Raw genomic sequence first — 23,019 nt, 5'->3', positions numbered from 1 at the left:
GTGCAGTTAAGAGATCAGAATAGAATAACTGTGCTATTCTGATACGTAAGTGATTCTCACCCTTTTTGGACTCAAAGCGGCCCTTGTTAGACCCAAGGCACCTCTTATAAAAAGTCAGTTCTTAGCTTTCATTTCTTTTTTGACTACAGAAAAAATAATACAGCAATTCTTTTGTTGCAAATAACTCAGAAAGGATGCAGAATGTCAAAATGTTCACCATGAATTCCTATTTGAAATCTCCATCTTTATCTTGTGAACCATGTTTGCACGTCTAGCAGTGCTAACATCAGATACATGGCACATATAGCAGTGCTAATACCTGGTCTGCAATCACATGGCTTAAGCCATGTGATCAAAGACAGGGAGTACTGTGTGCAAACATTCACGAGTGCCAGGAACCATGCTGGGAACCCAGTGTAAAGTAACTAAGGATTGGAGGAAGAGCAGGTGGAATTGGAGGGGTTGGGCTAGCAGGTCTGCAGAGGGATGGAGGTCATTTGGTGGGTTTGCAGGGGTAGGGGAGTGGTGAGAGGAGGACTAAAAATAGGCCAATCCAGGTTTGGGGGCAGAGTAGGAAGAACAGAGCCCTGGGCCTCGCAGCTGGGCTTTCCCAGCCTCAGAACTGCCACCCAAACATAGGCAGATGTTCAGTAGATCAGGCTAAACCATTCCTGATCTAAGTTAGTTCACCTACTTGACCTTTGCTATCTTTGTTCCATATAACTATCCCAGTAGTTCACCTACTTAGGTGAACTAACTTAGAGCAGCCAGCCATTTTTGGCCCAATTTAACTTTCTCCCCTTCCACCCAAACAACTGTGTAGATAGGCATTTAGAAGTTGCTGTGATGTTAGCAGCACCCTCATTGAGAATCACTGTGATACATAAAGCCATTCACATTTATTAGCAGTACTCCATGTATTCATTATTACAGAGACCCATATTTCAAGTGCAAGATGAATGGTTATAGAAAATATTAATATAGGTAGGCAAGAGAGGGACAAGTTGCAAACCAGAGTAACATATAAATAAACATATAAATAATGTATAAATAACATATTTAGAAATCACAAGAAAACCCAGTAGTGACTATGTTTCCATAAAAAAGCCCTGTTATTAAAAAAGAAAAGACATAATTATAGATAATTTAGTGTACAAAGTGAGTTTGGTTTACCTTTGTCTCTGCCATTCAGGATGCCCAGAAGCTGTTTCTCAAAATTATACTTAATTTTCCTGTAGAGAAAAAAATTGCTCAAAACATCACTATCAGTTATGCATAATAACGCCCTCTGAATGCAAACCTGGAAAAAGAGCAGAGATGGAGCAAGCTAGTTGGGTTGAGAAAAAATTCATAGCCTTCAGATACAGGGTTATGGGCATTTGGCATTCCTGGTGCTTGATCCGTCCAGGTGCTGAGAACGCTGGCACAATACAGCAAAGCACCCAAGTACGTGGTTAACTTTAAGCAGACAAGTAATTTAATTAACTAATGGAACACTTTACATGTTTAAAATGAAACAAAATCTTAATCATTTTGGTAGATTGGGCCAGTATGTTCAGTACTTTGCAGGATGGAGCCCTTACTTGTTAATGCAAAACACAGGCATTCATCTCCCTCACTCTCTGCATTTTGCCAATCATTGTGATACTGCTGCCAATTTAATTATCCTATATTTTCCCATTTCTCCCACAACCATCGCTGTGCCTAAATCCATGATATTACCTGCATATGCAGTCCACTTCAAAATTCTGTATTGCAAAATTTCAACCCCACCTCCTTGCCACTCATTTCACACACCAGACCCAAAAGAAGTGACTGAATAATAAATATCTCAACAACTTCAGAGTGAGTTATTGGATTTACTAATGGCCAGACTGTTAAATAAACACCCAATGGGCATATTACTCCTTCATCCCCATGTTCCTCATATAGTTGGCTATCCTCACTTACTGTATCATTCCTAAAATTAGACAGTAAGTACTTGAGGCAGGATAACATCTTTCTATTTTATAAAATGTCTAGCACAGCTCAGAGATATAAAGATAAAATAATTACAAAAATATAAGACAATATAAAATAGTAGTTTATTCTATTAAGTCTGTTCCAAATTGATATTTGGATTGGAGCCCTCCTTTGTACTCTGCATACATGCTCTGTATATTTTTCTAGACACATATTTTACTACTCACTATATAAAATATGTGTCTTGCTTTATTTGAATTTCAGAGGAATTCTGTAGTTAATGTCCTTTGTGAAGCAGATCTGCCCCAGAACCCAGAACCCTTACACCTATCTTCTTGAAAGCTATCAGGCTTTGTGGCCACAGCAGGGGCTAGCAGGCACCCTGCTGCACCTTAGCACACACGGTGTCACCCATGTCACATGTTTTCCCCAAACCCCTGGATCTATCTCCCTGAAACTTGGCAAGCTTTGTGGCCTCAGCAGGGGCTACCATACCAGCAGTTTTCAACCTCCTGTGCTTTAGCACACACATAGTGTCACCTACGTCACGAGTTTTGCTTGTAAGCAGTTTGAGGTGTAGTTTCCCTAGAATCCTGCACCTATCTCCTTGAAACTTGGCAGACCTTGTGGCCTCACCCCACTGTGGCTTCACACACACTCACACACACACACACACACACACACACACACACAAAACGTGAGTTTTGCTTTCAGGACATTGAGGTGAAGTTTTCCAGAAACTCCTGCACTTATCACCTTAAAACTTGGCACGTGTCATGCTCTCAGCAGAGGCTACCAGCCCTGCACAGTTCATCTGAATCATCCAAAAGACAACAGAGTTATAGATATTTTATTGATTCCCCATTATATCCTATGGCTGAATCTCTGAATCTTTTCCGAATCGAAGTGGAAAGCCTAAAGCTTCCAGCGATTCAGTTTGGATTCATAGATTCAGCCTCTGAATCATCCCTGAATCCAAATTGTGATCTGAAGCTTTGCACAACCCTACATGGAAGGACATGCAGTTTGGGAGATCAGAGATCAGAACCCAGTCATGCCTGCTGGTTGCAGCCAACAACACCCTTTCAACTTGCCAGCATGTGTAAAACCCAACATCGTAATCCCAAGATCCACGTGTGCCAACATGCTGGTGTAGCCCAAACAGGAACCTGACAGCCCCAGCTGGTTTAGGACTGACCCCCAGCATCAGAAGTGGTGCAGACCAGGGTTTTGAAATGAGAGGCTGCATCTGATTCCCAGCATGGGGAATACTGATTCCCAGTATGCCATACATTCAATTTAAGACTCCATACAGATCAACCAGAAAGATGGTCTATATCATATATGGAACGTCTTTGTGGCTGGTTTGCCATTTTATGGTACCAAAAGTTGAACATGTGGTCTATTGCCACTTACAGTGCACTTAACAGGTTGACAGGGGAGGAGAAAATATTTCAGTTCAGTTTATGAAGTGTCTAGCACAACTTTGAGACATTCAAAGATAAAATAAGTATAAACATAGAGCCATGCAATAACATAATAAAATTAGACTGAATCTTTTCCAATTGAAATTTGAGTTAGATCTCTACAGTGTGCTCTGGATACATGCTCTATGACTATTTCTAGACAAACAGTGTTACTTACAGTACAAAACAAGAGTCATGCTTTATTTTGTTTATGTAATTCCTGAGAAATTCTATGGTTAATATCCTATGTATGAGGCTGAGCTAGACTTCTTCCCATGATAGTACTATGCCTGGCTAGCAACTATCTGAGGCTTACATGCCTATAGAAGCCTTTTATTCCTAAGTTATTATTATTATTACATGTTTTATAAACTGGGCCATCAAGAAAATAATTGTCCCTAGGATGCAACCATGTACATCTCTGAATGAGTGAATATAAACTCCAGAAAATAATAGTTTATTTTGGAAACACTGACTCAACCGTTAACTATAGAGGCGTGAACTGTTCAGCTATAATTACCAGTTAACCTCAATCTTTCCTAATTAAAGTTTTCCTCTGCTGGCATATACTTACGACTTACCCATACTATTTATTCTACAGTATATAATTACAATGAACCCAGTGTAATGTACTTGTGTCTTGCTACAATTTGATAGAACTTGGTAAATATTTAATTGCATATCTCTCCCAAATCTATTATGTATATCAACTCAATATTTTCTACACAACACTATAACATGAGGAATGTTATACACTAAGTTGATTATATTAAGAGCAAAGGCTCCTTCATTATAAAACACTCAGAAGTAAGGCGATTCCAAACATTACCAAATTTAGAAATGTTTGATACACTTATGTTGGAGATCACTGGATGGCACTATTATTTGTAGCTTTAAGAGTTCTTTTTCAAGACCACAAGAGAAATTTTAGTCCTGAAATAAATGCTGTGATATTGTTCTTTTTGAAAACTGTGGGAGGAGAACAGGAGTTTGTTCTCTACCTTAATTTCTGTAATTCTTGAGGTGGAATTGCTCCCCTGGTGACTCTGTATTGCTGTTGAAACTAAGTTTCCTGAAAAAAGTGATGTCCCATGTACTGCTTGTGACCACCTCTGTTTCAGGACTGGAGTATAGATATCAGCAAAACAAACTGCCTTAAGAACATAGGCAGACTTCATATTAAAGATTTCTCTTTCAACAGCAAACCAACAAACTAGGGATTTAGTACTACCTAGAAGAAAGACACTAATATTGCTTTTATTATTTATACCCATGGATCCCTACCTAGACAAAAACTACAATTTGTGCTAAGCACTTTACCTAAACATAATAAGCAATAGCCCTTTGCCTTAACAAATATACAACTTCAAGAGAGAACTGAAAAACATGAAAAGAATGTGATACTATCTCTATGTCACAAATGGGGAAGTAATTATGTGAATTGCCCATGTTTAGAGAGAATCACTGTAGCAAAGTTAAAATTAAATGATGTCTTGTGTCTAAAGTCATACAAGGAAGGATGGTAAGAAATTTCCAATAACAATAAATTCCTAATAAAAACAACAATAAGAGATTCCTAATAATATGTAATAACATGAATGATTATGGGTCACTCTGAACCCTAAAAGAATAAGAAAAAACATAATTCATAACAAATTCATAACAAATAAATAGGAGAGTATTATGAACTTCACTTTATGTTGCTCCATTCTGGGGACGTCTACACATGATATTAATACAACAAAAACTCTGGTGCAGTTTGTGCTGGAATTTATTGCTTCTGGGTGCAGCGTCTGTGCATGCAGCTGGGAACTCAATACATTGAGCTACAGCAGGAGGTCCCAGGGGTCAGCCTGCCAGCAGGGAGCTCTTGGCTCAGCATGCTGTGAAAGGACTGGCTGGGGCACATGAGGGCTACAGTGTAGGACTAACTGACAGGCAGCCCCTTCATTGTAGCACCCGCATGCCCCAGCCAGCCCCATTACTGTCTACATGTGCATTTTGCCGCACATAACTACTCTGCCATAGGATAGTACTTGGGTCAGGTAGTACTATCCTACAGCAGAGTTAATTAACTGCAGCCTCATAGCACCACACGTGTAGATTATGATGCTTACTGTAGAGCCAGCTCTGAAGTAAAGAATCTTGTATAGATGCCCCCTCTGAAAGCTCTTTTTTCTTCTCATCACCACTGCACAATTTTTTTATGGAGAATTGCAGCTGGTACCTCTCAGACATTTCCCAATATAATAGACATTTTCAGTTGTTTATAACTGCACAATATTTTAACTACTTGGGTTTAAATTTACCTGATTTGACATGAATTTTATTGGAAAATTTCATCAAAACAGCCGAGCTATTTCTGAGATCGAAATCAATGAAAAAATGCATTGCATCACCATGTCAAAAAATCTGGTGATTTTTAATTTTTTTTTGAGAGAGTGAAGCTTTAGCATGCTATTTCCTGTATCCATGGGTTGGCCTTCATGCTTTTAGTTGAAATCTGAGGCATTTTTACATGTTCTTCAGGGATGGGGCAGAGGGGAGGAGTGATTAATTAGAGATGCTCTGAGAGCCGCTCTAGTTAAAGCACGCTGAGTGTCTCATATGTCAGTGTCCCACCCCCATGCTTCAAAATGGCAGCAGGGGTGCTTTATCTAAAGTTCACTGAACAAGCTTTAGTTAAAGCACCCTCAGCACAATTTTGAAGTGTGGGGACACTGAAACATAAGATGCAGAGGTTGGCTGGCTACTAATTATAATACTAATTAGCACACTCCAGTCAACTCAATTAATTGAGTCTGCTCCAATGCTCTGCAATTACAGCTTATCAGAGCAGCCTCCCAGATAATATCTAGACATGTACTCAGTCATCTCTGGGCATACTTGAGTCTCTTTGAACTCCTAATAAGATTTATGTTATCCTTACAGGAAATGAGCATATTTTCTCCAACACAGGCCAACATTAGCAGATGTGGACCTTCCCAATGGGCAACTGTTGGCTTTTAAGTCTGGTGGGGCACTCACAGAAGCTGCCAGAGGCAGCAGAGACAAGGTGGGCAAGCACACACAGAAGCAGCCAGTGGCAGGGATGGCTCTGTCAGGGGGGCACATGCCCTCCTGTGTTCCCCCTACCAGTTGCCTATGACATTCCCTGTAATTGATGCTCTTGGATGTTGAGAATCAGAATTAAGCCAGACACTTTAAAAGGGTTCCTCTCCTTCCCCTCATCTATCCCCTGAAGATACCCTAGCAGAACTGAGAAGGAAACTATCTGATTCAAATGCAGAGAGAAGAAGAGCCAAATAGTGGAGAGAGATGGTGCGACTAGACTAGATAAAAAGTATATGGAAAGAAAAGACAGATTAGACAAAGACCTGGGAGTAGAAAACTGAATCTGGGAGGGAATGGGACTCAAGGCCTCTGGAAAGAGAGACTAGAACTGAGATGAGAAGACCAAGGGATTGAGATGGGTTCTGGATATGCAATGACAAAGGCATAAATGGCCAGGTTCAGGGGAAAAGATAGGGACACAAAAAGAATTCTTAAACTTACCATTTAGCAATATTATTTTCTGCATTACATATAAAGAACAACTATAAGGTACTGCCAATTGATGACTTTTGGATGCTGACCACCAACTGCAGAACTGTGTCATATAATACAGAAATAGCTATAGTAATATAATCTTAAAACACAGTTAGGATTCTAATGAAAAAGATAATAATGGAAAGAGTTCAACTGTTCATTCAATTAAGTTTTCTAGTTACAATAGCATCAAAACCATTATTTTGTTAAAGTATCTACCATATGCCACAAGAATTCAACCCAGAGATGAGAGGTGTGTTAATTTGTGCATTACACATCTTTTCTTCTGCTTGATAGCAAATAATTATTTATACAGCTTTGCCTCAGGGAGTGACTCTTCCCCTATGCCAGTTACACCCTAGAAGAAAAAAAAGATAGAGTGAGAACACTATTTATAGTGATAAAGTAAACATTCAGATGTGAAACTGCATGTCATTCTGCAAAATCCTTATCAGACTAAAATGATTATGCCTAATAGAAAACCGAAAGGCATGATGAGGGGGAATTCCTTAGAGGGCTAGAGGAAAATTGTTGCCAGTTTGTCTGAGGGGTTAAAATTAGGTAGATATAAATTTTAAAGAACTCCGCTTTGTTGCAACATTTTTTCTATGAGACTGATCTTAGTGTCAAACAACATATCAAAGAGCTAAAAATTATATACAAAAGAAAAATGGCAAGTCTGATTTTTTCCATCTAGTTAAATTTACCTCTCTATGATGCCATGTTAATTTTGTGCCTGATAAAAATATTCTTCTATGTATTGAGATAGAACAGTACTGTCACCTAGTGGTTAATTTTTACCAAACATAGTGAATTAAATCCATTTGCAAAAAGCTCTTGTGCATATGTGTGCATGTGAATGTAATAATCCCAAAGAATATTGTAGCACATCATCTAAATGAGTTTTGAAATCTATAAACAATGGCTACATGCAATTATCCAACTCTACTATTATCATTAATTCATTAATTATGTTCACTGGAGCTGTTACTACTCAAGTAGTCTATGGAATTCATGAAGAAAGATACCTCAATGTTAAGGAAAGTACACAACAGCCATAAGTCAGCTGCTGAATTTCCTTCTACCACCCTTACTCACAGTGGACTATAGTTCAAGTCATTTGATTGAACTGAATAAGAAAGTTTGAGAAGTAAAATACTGTTCAGTGTAATATGGAGAATCTGGCCTCTATTGGCTAAAAAGCCAGAGATGACTCTAGAAAGTATACATAATTGTAGCGGGTATTCAAAGGCTGGGTTCTGCCACGTTTGCTCATGTTTGGTAGTGTCTTATTCATTGAACTTTTCCACTGAGTCTAAGGGATTGATCAATACTCAGGGTAATACTTAGCTGAAGTAATTAAGGTAGCATCTTCGAATTGGTTTTTTATCAGTCCAGTGGGACCACCCTGCCTAGTAAAATGCGGGACGGCCAGGGTGATGGTGTATTTATACCCAGCATTGGTGTTGATCTAGTAAAGGATCACCTTGAGAGACTGGACACCTTCAAGTCAGCTGGTCCTAACAGATTACACCCTAGAATACTCAAGAAGCTGACAGGTGTCATAGCCCAACCATTGGAAAAAATATTTGAAAACTCTTGGTGCTCAGGTGAAGTACCTTAAGATTGGAAGAAGGCCTATGTGATACCCATGTTCAAGAAAGGGCAGAAAGTAGATCCCAGGAATTACAGGCTAATCAGATTGACCTCAATCTCCAGTAAGATCCTGGAGAAAATTATCAAAGAAACCCTTCTGGATAAGCTGCCTGAGGGCAACATCCTGAGGGACAGCCAGCACAGGTTTACCATGGGAAGGTCTTGCCTGACCAATCTCATCTCCTTCTATGACTAGGTGACATACCACCTGGATAAGGGAGAAAAGATTGATGTCATATATCTGGGACTTTTAAAAAGCCTTTGAACTGGTATCCCATGACCTCTTCATGACAAAATTGGTCAACTGTGGCCTCGGCTACACCACAGTCTGATGACTGGGAAATTGCCTCCAAGGTCGGACCCAGAGACTAGTGGTCTGTGGTAGTGAATCACTATGGCACTCCATGACCAGTGGCACCCCAAGGCTCTGTCCTTGGATCGGTTCTCTTTAACATCTTTATTAATGTTGTGGACATTGGTGTCAGAAGTGCACTGGCTAAGTTCACGAGTGACACTAAACTTTGGGGCATAGCATCCACACCCGAGGACAGGCTAATGATCCAGGCTGACTTGGATAAACTTAGTAAGTGGGCGGATACAAACCTGATGAAGTTCAATATTGATACATGCAAGGTACTTCACTTCAGGAAAAAACCCTGCAGCACGCTTTTAGGCTTGGCAGTGCTATGCTTGCTAGCACTACTGCTAAAAGAGACTTGGGGGTCATGATTGACCACAAGATAAACATGAGCCACCAATGTGATGTCACAGCTGGTACAGCTAACCAAACTCTGGCTTGCATTCATAGATGCTTCTCAAGTAAGTCTCAGAATGTCATCCTCCCACTGTACTCAGCCTTGGTGAGGCTGCAGCTGGAGTACTGCATCCAGTTCTGGGCTCCTCAATTCAAGAAAGTTGTCAAGAAGCTTGAGAGAGTCCAGAGGAGAGCCACGCACATGATCAGAGGGCAAGAGAATAAGCATTATGAAGAAAGGCTGAGAGCCATGGGTCTCTTCAGCTTGGAAAAATGCAGGCTTAGGGGGGACCTGGTGGCTGCCTATAAGTACATAAGGGATGTACATCAGGATCTGGGAGAACATCTGTTCACCAGAGCACCCCAAGGTAAAACAAGGACCAATGGTCATAAACTCCTCCAAGACTGTTTCAGGCTGAACATAAGAACAATTTTCTTTACTGTCTGTGCCCCCAAGACATGGAACAGACAGCCTCTAGGGGTGGTGCAGGCACCTACTCTGGACTCTTTCAAGAAACATTTGGATGCTTATCTTGCTGGGACCCTTTGACCCTAGCTGACTTGCTGACCCTGGGGCAGGGGGCTGGATTTGTTGATCTTCAAGTTCCCTTCCAGACCTAATGTCTATGAATCTATGAAGAAAAAGTCAGGGAGACCAAATGATCCTCATCCGAGTGCTGAAAAAGCTGGCTAAAGTCACTGCAGAACCCTTTGTAAAACTCTTTCACAACTTATGGCACTCTGAAGAAGTCCCTGAGGACTGGAAGAGGGCCAATGCTGTGCCCATTCACAAGAAGGGCAGGAGGGAGGACCTGGGTAACTATAGGCCAGTCAGCCTAACTTTCATCCTAGGTAAAATCCTAGAAAAGTTCATCAAGGAGTCTATTTGCAATAAGTTTGCAGAAGGTAAGATAGTGAATGACAGCCAGCATGGCTTTGGCACATTTTGCCTTACCAACCTCATCTTCTATGACCGGGTAACTCACCACCTGGACCTGAGAGAGCAGGCTGACCACAAGGTCTTTGATCTAGTATCCCATGATGTCCTCATGAGAAAATTGGAGGATTGTGGGCTTATCTCTGAAACAGTCAGGTAGGTGAGAAACTCCATGCAGGATTGGACCCAGAGAGTCATAGTGAATGGATCTGTGTCATCCTGGTGAGAAGTGGGCAGCAGTATCCCACAGGGGTTGGTGCTTGGTCCAGTACTTTTCAACATCTTTATTAATGATTTGGATGTGGGGGTGAAAAGCTCACTAGCCAAGTTTGCAGACAACACCAAGTTATGGGGAAGCATGGTCACGCTTGAAGATAGGCTACAGATACAGGCGGACCTAGACAGGAGAGCAAGTTGGGTGGATCAGAATCTGATGAAGTTCAAAATCAAGAAATGTAAAGTGCTCCACCTAGGGACAAGCAACCCCCAACACACCTACAGGCTTGGTGGCACCAAACTGACTAAGCACCATGAATGAGAGGGACCTGTGGGTAATAATAGACCACAGTATGAATATGAGGTGGCAGTGTGATGCTGTAGCCAGTAGGGCAAATAATACTCTGGCATGCATCAATCGATGCATCTCCAGCAAAACCAAGGAGGTGATTCTTCCACTCTACTCAGCACTTGTGAGACTGCAGCTGGAGTACTGCATCCAGTTCTGGCCACCACACTTTAACAAGGACATGGACAAGCTTGAGAGAGTCCAAAGAAGAGCCACCCGTATGATCAGTCTTAAAAGGCAAGCCATATGAGGAAAGGCTGAGGGATCTGGGACTCTTCAGCCTGAGGTAAAGAAGGCTGAGGGGGGACCTGGTAGCAGCTTACCACTACACTAGGAGAGTACATCAAGGGCTCAGTAGGCAACTGTTCACCAGGGCACCCGAGGGGAAAACCAGGAGTAATGGCCACAAATTCCTGATAGACCGATTCAGGCTCCACATTAGGAAAAACTTCTTCACAGTCAGGGTGTCCAGACTGTGGAATAAGCTCTGTCCAGAGGTGGTGCGATCACCTACCCTGGAAATAGTCAAGAGGAGACTAGACAGTCACCTTGCTGGGATCACCGGACCCCAGTTACCTTTCCTGCTTGGTGCAGGGGGCTGGACCCAATGATCTTGAAAGATCCCTTCTGGCCTTACAATATACGAATCTATGAATCTTAGAGAAACCTACTTTACATTTGGATCAGCAGACTAATTTGTTCCCCCTCAGCTCTGTTGAGGATTTATTACAAGGTTTTGAACTAGGTCTTGAGAAAATTTTGCCACCTCTACAGATGAGATTTATCCATATTGTGCCAGGAGGACAAAGATGTCTACCAGTCTTCATTCAGGAACTTTAGGTGACCTTTTAGCTATCCTGGGCCCAGGACATGAAATCACTAGAAGATCAGTTCCAAGAACTTGAAATTAATTAGATAATATTTGGGAACCAAATGTAGAGAATTTAGGATAGGTTTGATGTAACCATGGTAGGCAGCGTGCTAAGAAAATGCACTAGAGCATTTTCAGCAGTAGGAGCCAGTATTTTAAGTGAGAGGGGCTGAAAGGGGGCAATTAGGCACCTTTGTTGGAGCAAAAGCAGCCACTGCCACAATCAGTATGGCAGAAGCCAGTGCTGCTGCATGAATCAGCAGCTGTTCCAGGAATGCACCTGGCTTGGTCTGTCTGTGGTCAGAGCACAAAGACCATCTCTGGTCAGAGTATTGCTCTGTTCAGAGCTTTGAACACCATCCTTTCTATAAGCCACAAAACTGATGAGAAAGTTTTGAATAAGTGATGCCAAATCATTATATGCTTGGAAAGGATGTAGCCTGTTAGTCATTTGAAGATGTCAGCAGTGGCAACAATTACTCAATTCAAGGATAAGTTCTACCACAGCTGATTGATGGATCTTGGGGTGACTTGACTGCAATCCCTGAGCCACATATCTATCTGTAGAAGTTACAGATCTTTCCACAGGGGAAGATAGGCTGAGATTTCTCTCTTTTTTCTGCCTCTGCTTTGAAGGCAAAACACTTTATATCTTGAAGTGGGCTGCTGCTTTGCTGAAGTTGCAGCACGTTTGGAGTCTTTTATCAGCCATCTCCTCCAAGCCCTTGATGTTGAAATCCATTTAAGTAAGGATATCATTACCCAATTCTGACCATCATCCTGGTCCTCATTAAGAACCACCTTCATTCCATAACTGACATTGAATAACAGGGCTTTTCAATCTGGGACATTTTTGCTCAAAACCCGAAGTATTCAAAACAACCATCCTTACCTGTCAGTATGCTGATGACTGCACCATTCTTGTGCATACTGAGGAAAACTTGCAGACTGTGCTTCAGACTGATCTTTGGGCCTCTGTCTTCAAAAACATCAAGAAGACTGACATGCTCTGTCAGACTGCCCCAGGCCAAAGTGTGACACCCCATCCCTCCCAACCTCCTCAAATTATCACCTAGGGAAAGATCTTGGAAGTAGTCAATCCCTTCCCTTAGCTCAATAGCCACCTCTATGAGCAAACATTGATGAGGACATCCAGCCCAGGATCCAGTGCACAAGTGCCTCCTTCAAGAAATTACCTTGGCATGCTTTTGTTGATCCTGATCTCCAGAAAGACATCAAGGTCTACAACACAATCTTCACTATCCTCTACAGATGTGAAATGTAGGTGATCTACCATCATCATCTCAAGAGCCTAGAGAGGTATCACCAGTGACGCCTCTGGAAAATTCTCTACATCAGATGGGAAGATCATTGCACAAACATCAGGATCCTTGTAGAAGCCAATGTTACCAGCATTGAGACAGTGATTCTCAAGTGCCAAGTTTCTGGACCAGATTTTGTCTGCAAATGTTGACTCTTGACACCCAAAACAAATGCTCTACTCCTAGCTTAGTTACAATCTGAAATCTCAAGATGCCCAAAGGAAATACTACATGAACACATTGAAGGCATAGCTCAAGAAAATCGGAGCTAGGAGCTGAGAGAACATCTGTTCACCAGGCCACTCCAAGGCAAGACAAGATCTAATGGTCACAAACTATAGGAAGACCATGATATCAACTGAAGATTACAAGTGTTATACAGAGATGCTGCTATGTGTAAATGTAGCATCAGCCAGCAATCCAAGAATACTTTTAAACTACTTGAAGTATGCAGATGGGATTGATGAAACAGCTACTCCAATGTACCACCTTGAATAACTGTCTTGAGGCAGGATCTAACAGTTTCAAAAGCACATTCTCTTTGACTGTAATAGAACCTCAGAGAAACCTTGAAAGACTATGTCTGTATCACCATGTCACCCCAGCCAGAAGACATACCTAGAGATTTGAAGCTAAGTCCAGCACTCAGACAGTAAATTCAGAACAGTTACTTAGCTACATACACTGGTCATTAAAGAAATTTAGGGTCACATGGAATCCAATTTGCTAGTATTCTCCATCTAGGAGTTCAGGATCCTGAGGAAAGGAAGGATGAGAGCAGCAGAGTGAGGATCCTGAACTTTAAAAAAGCACACTTTGACTCCCTTGGGAACTCATAGGCAGGATCCCCTGGGAGGCTAGTCTAAGGGGAAGAGGAGTCCAGGAGACCTGGCTGTACTTTAAAGAGGTCTTACTGAGAGTGCAGTAAAAAAAGCATCCCGATGCATAGGAAGACTAGCAAGTATGGCAGACCAGCTTGGCTTAGCAGGGGACTCTTCAGTAAATTAATCACAAAAAGGAAGTTTATAAAAAGTAGAAATTTGGATAAATAACTATGGAAGAACATAAGAGAATTGCTTGGGCACACAGGGATGAAGTCAGGAATGCCAACTGGAGTTGCAGCTGGCAAGGGATATGAAGGGTAACAAGAAGGGTTTCTACAAGTATGTTGGTAGCAGGAGGAGGATCAGGGAAAGTGTGGGTCCCCTACTGAATGGGAGAGGAAACCTAGTGACAGAGGGTGCAGAAAAGGCCGAAGTGCTCAATGCCTTTTTCCCCCCTCAGGCAAGGTCTGCTCCCAGATTACTGCATTCGGAAGTACAGTTTGGGGAGGAAGTGAGCAGCCAACAGTGGTGAAAGAACAGGTTAGGGACTTTTTAGAAAAGCTGGACATGTAGAAATCCCTGTGGCCAGATGGAATGCACTCAAGGATGCTGAGGAAGTTGGGTGATGTGATTGCAGAGCCATTGGCCATCATCTTTGAAAACTCATGGTGATAAGGAGAGGTCCTGGATGACTGGTAAAGGGCAAATATAGTGCCCATATTTAAAAAAGGAGAAAAGGAGGATTCAGGGAACTGCTGACCAGTCACTCTCACCTCAGTCTCCAGAAAAATCATGGAGAAGGTATTTAAGGAATCCATTTCTAAGCACTTGGAGGAGAAAAAGGCAATTAGGAACAGTCAGCATGGATTCACCAGGGACAAGTCATGCCTGACCAACTTTATTGCCTTCTGTACTGAGATGGCTGGCTCTGTCAATGATGGGAGACCAGCAGATGTGGTGTACCTTATTTTAGCAAGGTTTTTGATACTGTCTCACACAATATTCTCGTAGGCAAGCTAAGGAAGTACAGGCTGGATAAATGGACAGTAAGGTGGATAGAAAACTGGCTGGAGCATCAGGCTCAGAGGGTAGTAGTCAATGGCTCTATGTCTAGATGGCAGTTGGCATCAAGTTCTGTCCTGGGGCCAGTTTTGCTTAATGTCTTCATCAACGACCTGGAAGATGGCACAGAGTGCACTCTCAGCAAGTTTGCAGATGACACCAAGCTCTTGGGAGTAACAGGAACACTGGAGGATAGAGCTACAATTCAGAGTGTCCTAGAGCAATCAGAGGTTTGGTCCAAAGAAATCCCATGAGGTTCAACAAGGACAAGAGCAAAGTCCTGCAATAAGGACAGAATCCCAAGCACTAGTACAGGCTGGGAGCTGACTGGCTGGGCAGCATCTCTGCAGAAAAAGACCTGAAGTTTACAATGGACAATAAGCTGAATATGAGCCAACAGTGTACCCTTGTTGCCAAGAAGTCTAATGACATCCTGGAAAACATTTGTATGTGTGTTGCCAGTAAGTCAGAGGAAGTGATTATTCCCTTCTATACAGCACTGGTGAGAGCACATCTGGGGTACTGTTTTCAGTTTTGGGAGCCCCACTACAGAAAGTATGTGGACAAGTTGGAAAGTTCAGTGAAGGGCAATGAAAATGGTTATGGGGCTGGAGCATACGATTTCTGAGGAGAGGCTGAGGGAACTGGACTTATTTAGGCTGGAGAAGACAAGACTGAGGTGGGTATTTAACAGCATCCTTCAACTACTTGAAGGGTGGTTCCAAAAAGAAGGAACTAGACTGTTTTCAGTGGTTAGAAGTGACAGAACAAGGAACAACAGTCTCAAGTTGCAGCAAGGGAAGTTTAGATTAGACATTAGGAAGAATTTTCTCACTAGGAGGGTAGTAAAACACTGGAAGAAGTTACCCAGAGAGGAGGTGGAAACTCCATCCTTAGAGCTTTTCAAAACTCTGCTACACAAAGCCTTGATTGGGATTATCTAGTTGGGGATGGCTCTGCTTTGAGCAGGGGGTTGGACTAGATGACCACCCAAGGTCCTTTCCAACCCTAATTTTCTGATTCTATATGCAGCTATATATGCAAATCTATGGTGCAGGGAACTTAATTGGGCATAAAGAAGACAAAGAATTGAGAAAATGCCATCACTTTTTAAAACAATTGCCAAAGAACAAGTTATATAGGCTTAAGCAGGTGCAAGATTTAAAGCATAATTAGAATAGACAATCACAGACAGAAGTTGTTCATGTTCCAGGATGGCAGGAATCCATTCCTTTGCAGGCAACCTTCCATGATTTTTCTAAAGGAGATGGATCAGGTGCCTTATCTCACCACAGTTCCCCAAGCCTATTATTGTAGATAATATGAACGCTGACAGATTCCATGCTTCACTTCAGGAGTGGTGGTATGCAATTGTGCTAATGTTTTGTTCCACGTTAAAAATCCCATTATGGGGTTAATACTCTATAAAGTATAAAGTAAAATATACCTTTATATTTAACAATATTTTCAATTCCTCTGTGTTACTTGATTGTAAGATAGTTCAGATTCTATTGAAGAGATCTCTTAGTATATCATTTTGTCTGTCTGTCCTCTAATTCTTTGCCAAGATGCAGACCTGATAACAAAAAGGAGGAAAAAAGCAAAATATATTCCAATTTTTCGAGGAATTCTGAACATTCTGATATTCAAATGTTTCCAAATTTCACAGCTGAAATCAGAAAAAAATTGACAAACTTTACTGTGTGCATGTCTTTTATATTAACTGTTCTTATTTAAATGAGTAGTATTGCAAAGTTCTATGAAACAACATCCATCAAAAAAGATTCTTCACCTCAGTAAAAGATAGGAAAGCATCACAGCATCAGTTCATTAGATAAAACTTTTTTCCAGCCTAACTGGAAAGGGTAATAAAATTATACATTTACTGATATAGGAGCAGGAAATATATCTGGGTTTTTGCAAGAACTCGATATTTACATTTTTATTCAAATTCCCCATTATTTTTAGCCAAGGAAAGGGCCACACTAAGATCTTGACCCTTATGTGCATGGAGTCAACAAGGCTCTGTGTTTGGGGCTGACCACAAGCATTGTTTCTGTAGGACTGGAGGATTGGATTATATTTTTCAATAGGAAATTGTAAATAGTATATTTTTGCTAAAAATTAAAATTTCCTTTAAAAGACAGCAGGGGTAAATATGAAGAGAGGGAAATGGGGGGAAAGAAAAAAGAAAGAAAATACTAAAAGTATAACAGAGGTAAATGCATGGCCTTTCTCCATTTTTATTTTCTCCTAAAAGATACTCACTTTCTTTCCCATTACTCTTCCTTTTTATTTCATTTGCATTTATATGAAGTAGGGCCAAATGACTTTACATGAGGTTTTCAGTATGCAGTAAGGAACAAAAAAGTCCCCCCCTTTTCTGGAAAATACAGGTCTTGTTTTGGCTGAGGAGAAGTCAGCAATTAAGGAACTTACATAGGTAACTTAATATAGCCCATTGATTTATTCCTATTCTGTGAAGCATCAGGGCTTCATCTAGTGTTCACAAAGAAAATTACAGAAGAGGGAAAAAAATAAAACATAAACCAAACTACAATATTTTTGTGATAATACTGCTATGCTTTATAAATGGTTATTGAGTGATCACTGCAGTAGGTCCTCTGCTTTCAGTATCAGAAAGGATTTAATTTTCTACAGCTATATACAGTGTAAAGTGTTGGTCATATCTAGGACTATATTCATATAATCAAGATTATGGAAGCATGTTTTTACATCTTTTGAGTGAATTAGGCTTAATAATAGCATTAAAGTATATTCATTTTGGCTCTGTTGCTTCAGAAAATAGGAGGAGTTATTAGGTATAAACCTATAAATATAATTATTTAACAAAACATTTCCAGTGCAACTCAAATTATACTTTAGAATCCATAAAATATAGGCCAGAAATGTGACTTGGAGATGTACCAACACACAGGAGTTAGAAGTAAGAACCTCTTTCACACTCCCAGGTGGGTTTGGGCAGAGAGTGGGAATCCCAAGATGCCGATTGACATAGGTATTCAGCTAAGGGAAGTGTGTAATTTGCTACTAATATAGACCAGTGAAAAAGCAGGTGGAAAACTGTGCCGCAGAGTGCCAGAGCTACAATACTTTCCAGGATGATTCTGAGGTGATATAGTCTGCTCAGGGTTATGTTTAAATGTAAAATGTGACCCCCCCCCCCAAAACAAACCAAAACAAACCAAAACAAAACCTAACAACAACAAAAAGCACAAAAACACATCTTTGGGAAAGAATGAGGCCTCAGGATCTAGTATTCAATGCAGAGTTAGTATAAACAAACACTGAAATACAGAACTGACATCTTATAAGATGAAGCCCAGAAGATCATTAGATCGTAAGTCTGTGATGGGATGCCATGCATGAAGCATTATATTGTTGCACTGTCCCAGGGCAGCTTTGGAAAGAGAGTGTATTTAAAGAACTCACAATCTTTCCTTTATCTGCTGTTTTAGTGAGTAAAAGGTAAAGGTCCTTATCTGTTGTAAATGGTGTTCCCAACACATCAGTGTAACCAGGCTCCCAAGAGCATTGGGATGGTTGAAGTCAAGGTTCCTCCTATCCTCAGTCCTTCCCATCCCACTATACCAGGTGTGATGAAGCAAGTGAATTCGCTCAGCAGCCTGCTTCCTTTCTTCAAAGGAAATTACCCACATAGAAGGGTAGGTAAATATATTATAGCTCCCAAATACATCACACTGATGCTTGGAATTGGTACTTTATTTACAAAAGTGACATGACATTTAATATTTTTAAAGATATTTTTAAGTATGTTAAATTGGTTTTGTGAAGCAGCATTTAAAACCTCTCAAACCCTCCTTTCCTCCCGTAGTATTTTTGAAACTCAAGCATCACTTAATTCTAAATTGCCTTGTTAGTGGATTAAGTGCTGCTTACCCTGGAGCTTGAGGGTTTGCATAAGACAGAAATGAACCATGCTTTGTATCATGAAAGACATTAGCATGGTTTATTGGTGCATGAAGTAATGCACACCCCACTGAGTCATCATGCAAAAAAGTAAGACATTTTTGGGCTCATCATCTGCATAGAAAAATAGAGCTAATGACGGTTAATTTTCCAGCGATTAACTGGATGGTTGCCTTCAGCAAGTCACACTGTCTATTGACCGTGCATTTGCTAGTGCTTGTTGCTGACTCATTTTTCAGCACACAGCTAACAAGGAGAAGCCTTCCAGCTACTTCAGTGCCAGCCTCTCCCAGAAACGTTACTCAAAAAGAAAAAAAAATGATAGTGCATATATACCTTCTACCTCTGTTGCAAAAAAGCAGACCAAAACATGACTAATTATTTCAGGATTGAGAACAAGAAAACCTATTGATGAATCCAACCTAGATATAAAAGTGCAGGTTAGCATTACATGCACATGAAATCCCATATTCAGTGTACTGAAAGTTGAAAAGTTCTGGGTATGGAGGTTTGTACCAATGGGATGTTCAACAGTATAGCAGCAATAGCCAGACTCCTTGTAGCAGGTCAGATTGTTAACCCCACAGTCAATTGCATAAGTAATCCCACTAACAACAGTGGAAATTCTTTTCTGAGCATTTATTCACTAATGACAGGAAGAGGTCCATATTTTGGACCATTAATAAGGTTCAAGCCCCTAAATTCTTATTTCAGCACTTAACTAGGCTATCTTATTTTCACATCAAGGAAAACAAAGAGCGGAGATAAATATAACCACAAAGAAAAAAAAAAGCCAGAATTCATTATAACTTACATGAGTTTTCACACTCTCTACCCACTTCTTCCAAAGCAGTAAAGGTGTTGTTGTTACTGTGTTTGTTATTAGAATTGGAGCCTGAGCATGAGGAAGAAGAGGCAAAACTGCAAGAAGATGTACATAGGCTGTGTCTACACAGTGAATTTATTCCCAACAGTGCAGCTTCATACACGTGTTGCTGTACTGTAAGCAGTGTCTGTGTCCCTGTAATGCTTCTGAGGGATGATTATTATTGTCTGATTACCCAGCCCATTAGTTTGCTTCCAAGAAGATTAGCTTACCTGTGGTGCTCCATATGGATACAAGGCACAGACACAAGCAACAATTTTAACCCATTCTGGCCCATGGAAGTGCTCTACAGCCATGACCTAACACAACTATATGGCTGCAGAGCACTTTAAAAGGGCCCGATCCTATAACAATCTGAACCCTCATTATATTACATGAGGGTTCAGAAGAAAGTGCTTCAAAGGGGAGCACCTTCATTGACTTTTATCTGTGTGCACTAGGAGTAGGGCTGGGCTGACTCAGCCCAGTCCTGCTCCCAGTGCTGTTTTCAGAATGGGAGGGGGGAAAGGAGTGGAAGGAGTTCATTCTGGGCATTACTCAGATGGTACTGGAGGGTAGGGTAGGTGGACTGGCGTCCCCTCAAGGTGGGGGCTCCAATCAACCAACCCCACCCTCCAGCACAAACTAGGCAACCCCCAGAATGAGTTCCTGCCACTCCCTTTCTCCCCATGCTGAAATAGTGCTGGGGCTGAGAGTGGAACGGGTGGAGCTAGGGGGGAGCACCTGCAGACTTGCAGATACTCTAATGTAGCTCAGTCCCCAACCCCTGGGACCCAACAGCAAATGTCCGTTGGGTCCAGAGAATTGCTATAACAAATGGTGCTTCATGCAGAGAGCTCCACGAGTTACATTTGCAATTCTCTCCATTTCTGCAGGGCTTGGACATAGGATTTAGTTTCTCCAGGGAGGGTCTGTGCTCTCACAGAGTAAAAGTGGCCACTCTGTAAGAAAAATAATTCAGGAACAACCTTAGTAAAATGGCTTCCTGGAGAATCCCTTTCAGAAAGCAGAACTTCTGTACAGATAGCCAGTGTGCTTTGCTCTTTTTCCCTCTGCCTCCCACAAGGGGAGGGTACACGTGTTAGTTCCAGACAAGCAGGGAGCAGAACATGACCCCCACAAGCAAGGTGCTTTGGGTTACAAAAACCCAGCACCAAAGCACTTAGGGGGCATGTACTGCTCCTGGCTTGTTCTCTGCACAAATCACACTGTAGCACTTGGGTGCTGGGATGTAGGTCTATGAGAAGCTTCAGATCACGATTCAATTCAGAGAAGATTCAGACCAATTCAGAGACTGAATCTCTGAATCCTAATCAAATTGCTAGAAGCTTAAAACTTTCTGAATCGATTTGGAACCTCTGACTGTCCTTTCAATCGCAGTGTCTGGGGGAAGGACGTAGAAACCGCATAAAAGCCTCTGCCTGCAGGTTTGCTGTGCCTTTTGTGAGCTGGTTCTGAGTGAGCAACAGTGTCAGAAAGGTACTGAACTGCCTGGTTTGCTTTGTAGTCAGTCAGTTGCCTGCTCCTTTTAGCTCTTTGAAAGGATTGGAGAGCATATAGCTTAGCTTAGCTTAGAACTTACTTAACACTTTTCCAATTCATTTCTTTCAATTTATATTTGTTGAAGAAGAAGAGGGAGAAGTCAAACAGTCACCCATTCAGAGTCAGGGTAGAGAGCACATGACTGAACAACAGCACACAAACACACCCTATATACTTTATTAACAAGCAATCAATAAGCAGTCTACACAAGGTGAAGCAAACAAATCAGACACAATAGAAGTCAGACAGACACACCTTTTGCGGCACAGGAAAGATTAATATGAAGCATGCTGGAAAGGCAGGTGCCAGGTCTTCTGGCAGGGGAGGGAGAGAGAGTAGGGGGAGAGCTAGAGATGCAAGTTCCGCCCCCCCCCAAACACAGATGCATACTCTTCCCAAGCAGCCATGAGGCTTCTGCTGCCAGTGGAAGCAAGGAGGAGGGAGCAGTACATGTCCCTGGCATCCCTGTGCCTATATCACCTCCCCTATCTCTAGAAATACCTCCAGAAAGGCACCAGCAGCAGAATCACAGTCTCCTCCACCCCAATGTCATCTCCCAGCATGATCCACCCACTGCCAGAGGAGGAGGTAGAGCTGGAACCAGGGGAGCTGAACACCCTGGCTCAAGCAATTCTGGGAACCGAGGGGGAATCAGAGTTTTTGCTCCACACCCCTCAAAGTTCCCATAGACCCAGGTCTCCTTTTCTGGAAAGCAGCACCTTGGAGGAGGTCGAGGTTGTGGAAGCTTAGGCAAGTGGCTCAGATAAGAGAGCTCCTCCTGTTGTTGTGCCTCAGCCTGCTGAGGAGGGGGATAAGGCAGCATCCCAACCCTCAACCCAGAAGTGGGCTAGTAGCATAGTGTGGGAGCATTTTGAGCTGGCAGGTGATCCCAGGCTTGCTATCTGCCAGCACTGCCAAAGGCAGATCAGCCGGGGCAAGGAGGTGAAACACTTTACCACCATGGTGATGCTGCTGCATCTCAGGAGGCAACACCCCCTTGCCCTTCTTCCTGCTCAGCCTGGCACCAGTGTGAGCGTGCCCAAAGGGAAGCCCCCATCTCCCCAAAGCAGAGGCAGGCCACCCTGGAACACTGGGGGAAAGGTGGACAGAAAGCGGGGCCAGTTGCAAAGGCAAATGAGATCATCCAGAATCGGGGAGATGCTTGCTCTGGATTGCCAGCCCTTCTCTCTAGTTCAGTGGCCAGGGTTTAGGCACCTCATGGCGCTTGTGGCCTTATCTTACCAAGTGCCCGCACACACCACCTTTAGCAGGACAGTGGTGCCCTCTCTGTATATAGCATGCAGGGAGTACTTGAGCTGGAGCTGTACAAGGCAGGGCCGCAGGTAGCCTTGCACTTCAAACATCTGGAGCAGCTGGGGTGGCGATCACACCTACCTGTTCCTCACAGGGCACTGGTGCGATCAGCCAGGCCATCAGTGGGCTCTCCTCCAAGCCAAGGTGCTGGACAAGTCCTACACAGCAAGAGAGATCATAGTGGCCATGAACTGCATGGTGCAGGGGTGGGTTGTTGGGCAGGCCAAGCTCACCCACGGGTTCATGGTAACCAACAATGGGGCCAATATAGTCAAGGCTTTCTGTGATGCCAACTTTGTTGGCATCTGCTGTGTGGCAC

At 42.2% G+C, this 23,019-nt stretch overlaps 1 long non-coding RNA gene across 1 annotated transcript in view; it reads right to left on the bottom strand.

The window, feature by feature from the left end:
• Positions 1–1,186: 1,186 nt before the first annotated feature.
• LOC149864449 (uncharacterized) overlaps positions 1,187–23,019 on the bottom strand; it is a 123,526-nt gene continuing 101,693 nt past the window's right edge. The window contains exons 2-3 of the long non-coding RNA XR_016442636.1: positions 16,455–16,583; positions 1,187–1,232 (exon numbers count right to left, since the gene is read on the bottom strand). This is a non-coding gene — a long non-coding RNA (uncharacterized LOC149864449). The remainder of the gene's footprint in view (positions 1,233–16,454; positions 16,584–23,019) is intronic.

This window comes from Crocodylus siamensis, chromosome 5 (assembly GCF_052110815.1).
Source record: "Crocodylus siamensis isolate JL-2025a chromosome 5, ASM5211081v1, whole genome shotgun sequence".
NCBI classification, from domain to species: Eukaryota; Metazoa; Chordata; order Crocodylia; family Crocodylidae; genus Crocodylus; species Crocodylus siamensis.
This window is presented reverse-complemented; position numbering and strand designations above follow the sequence as displayed.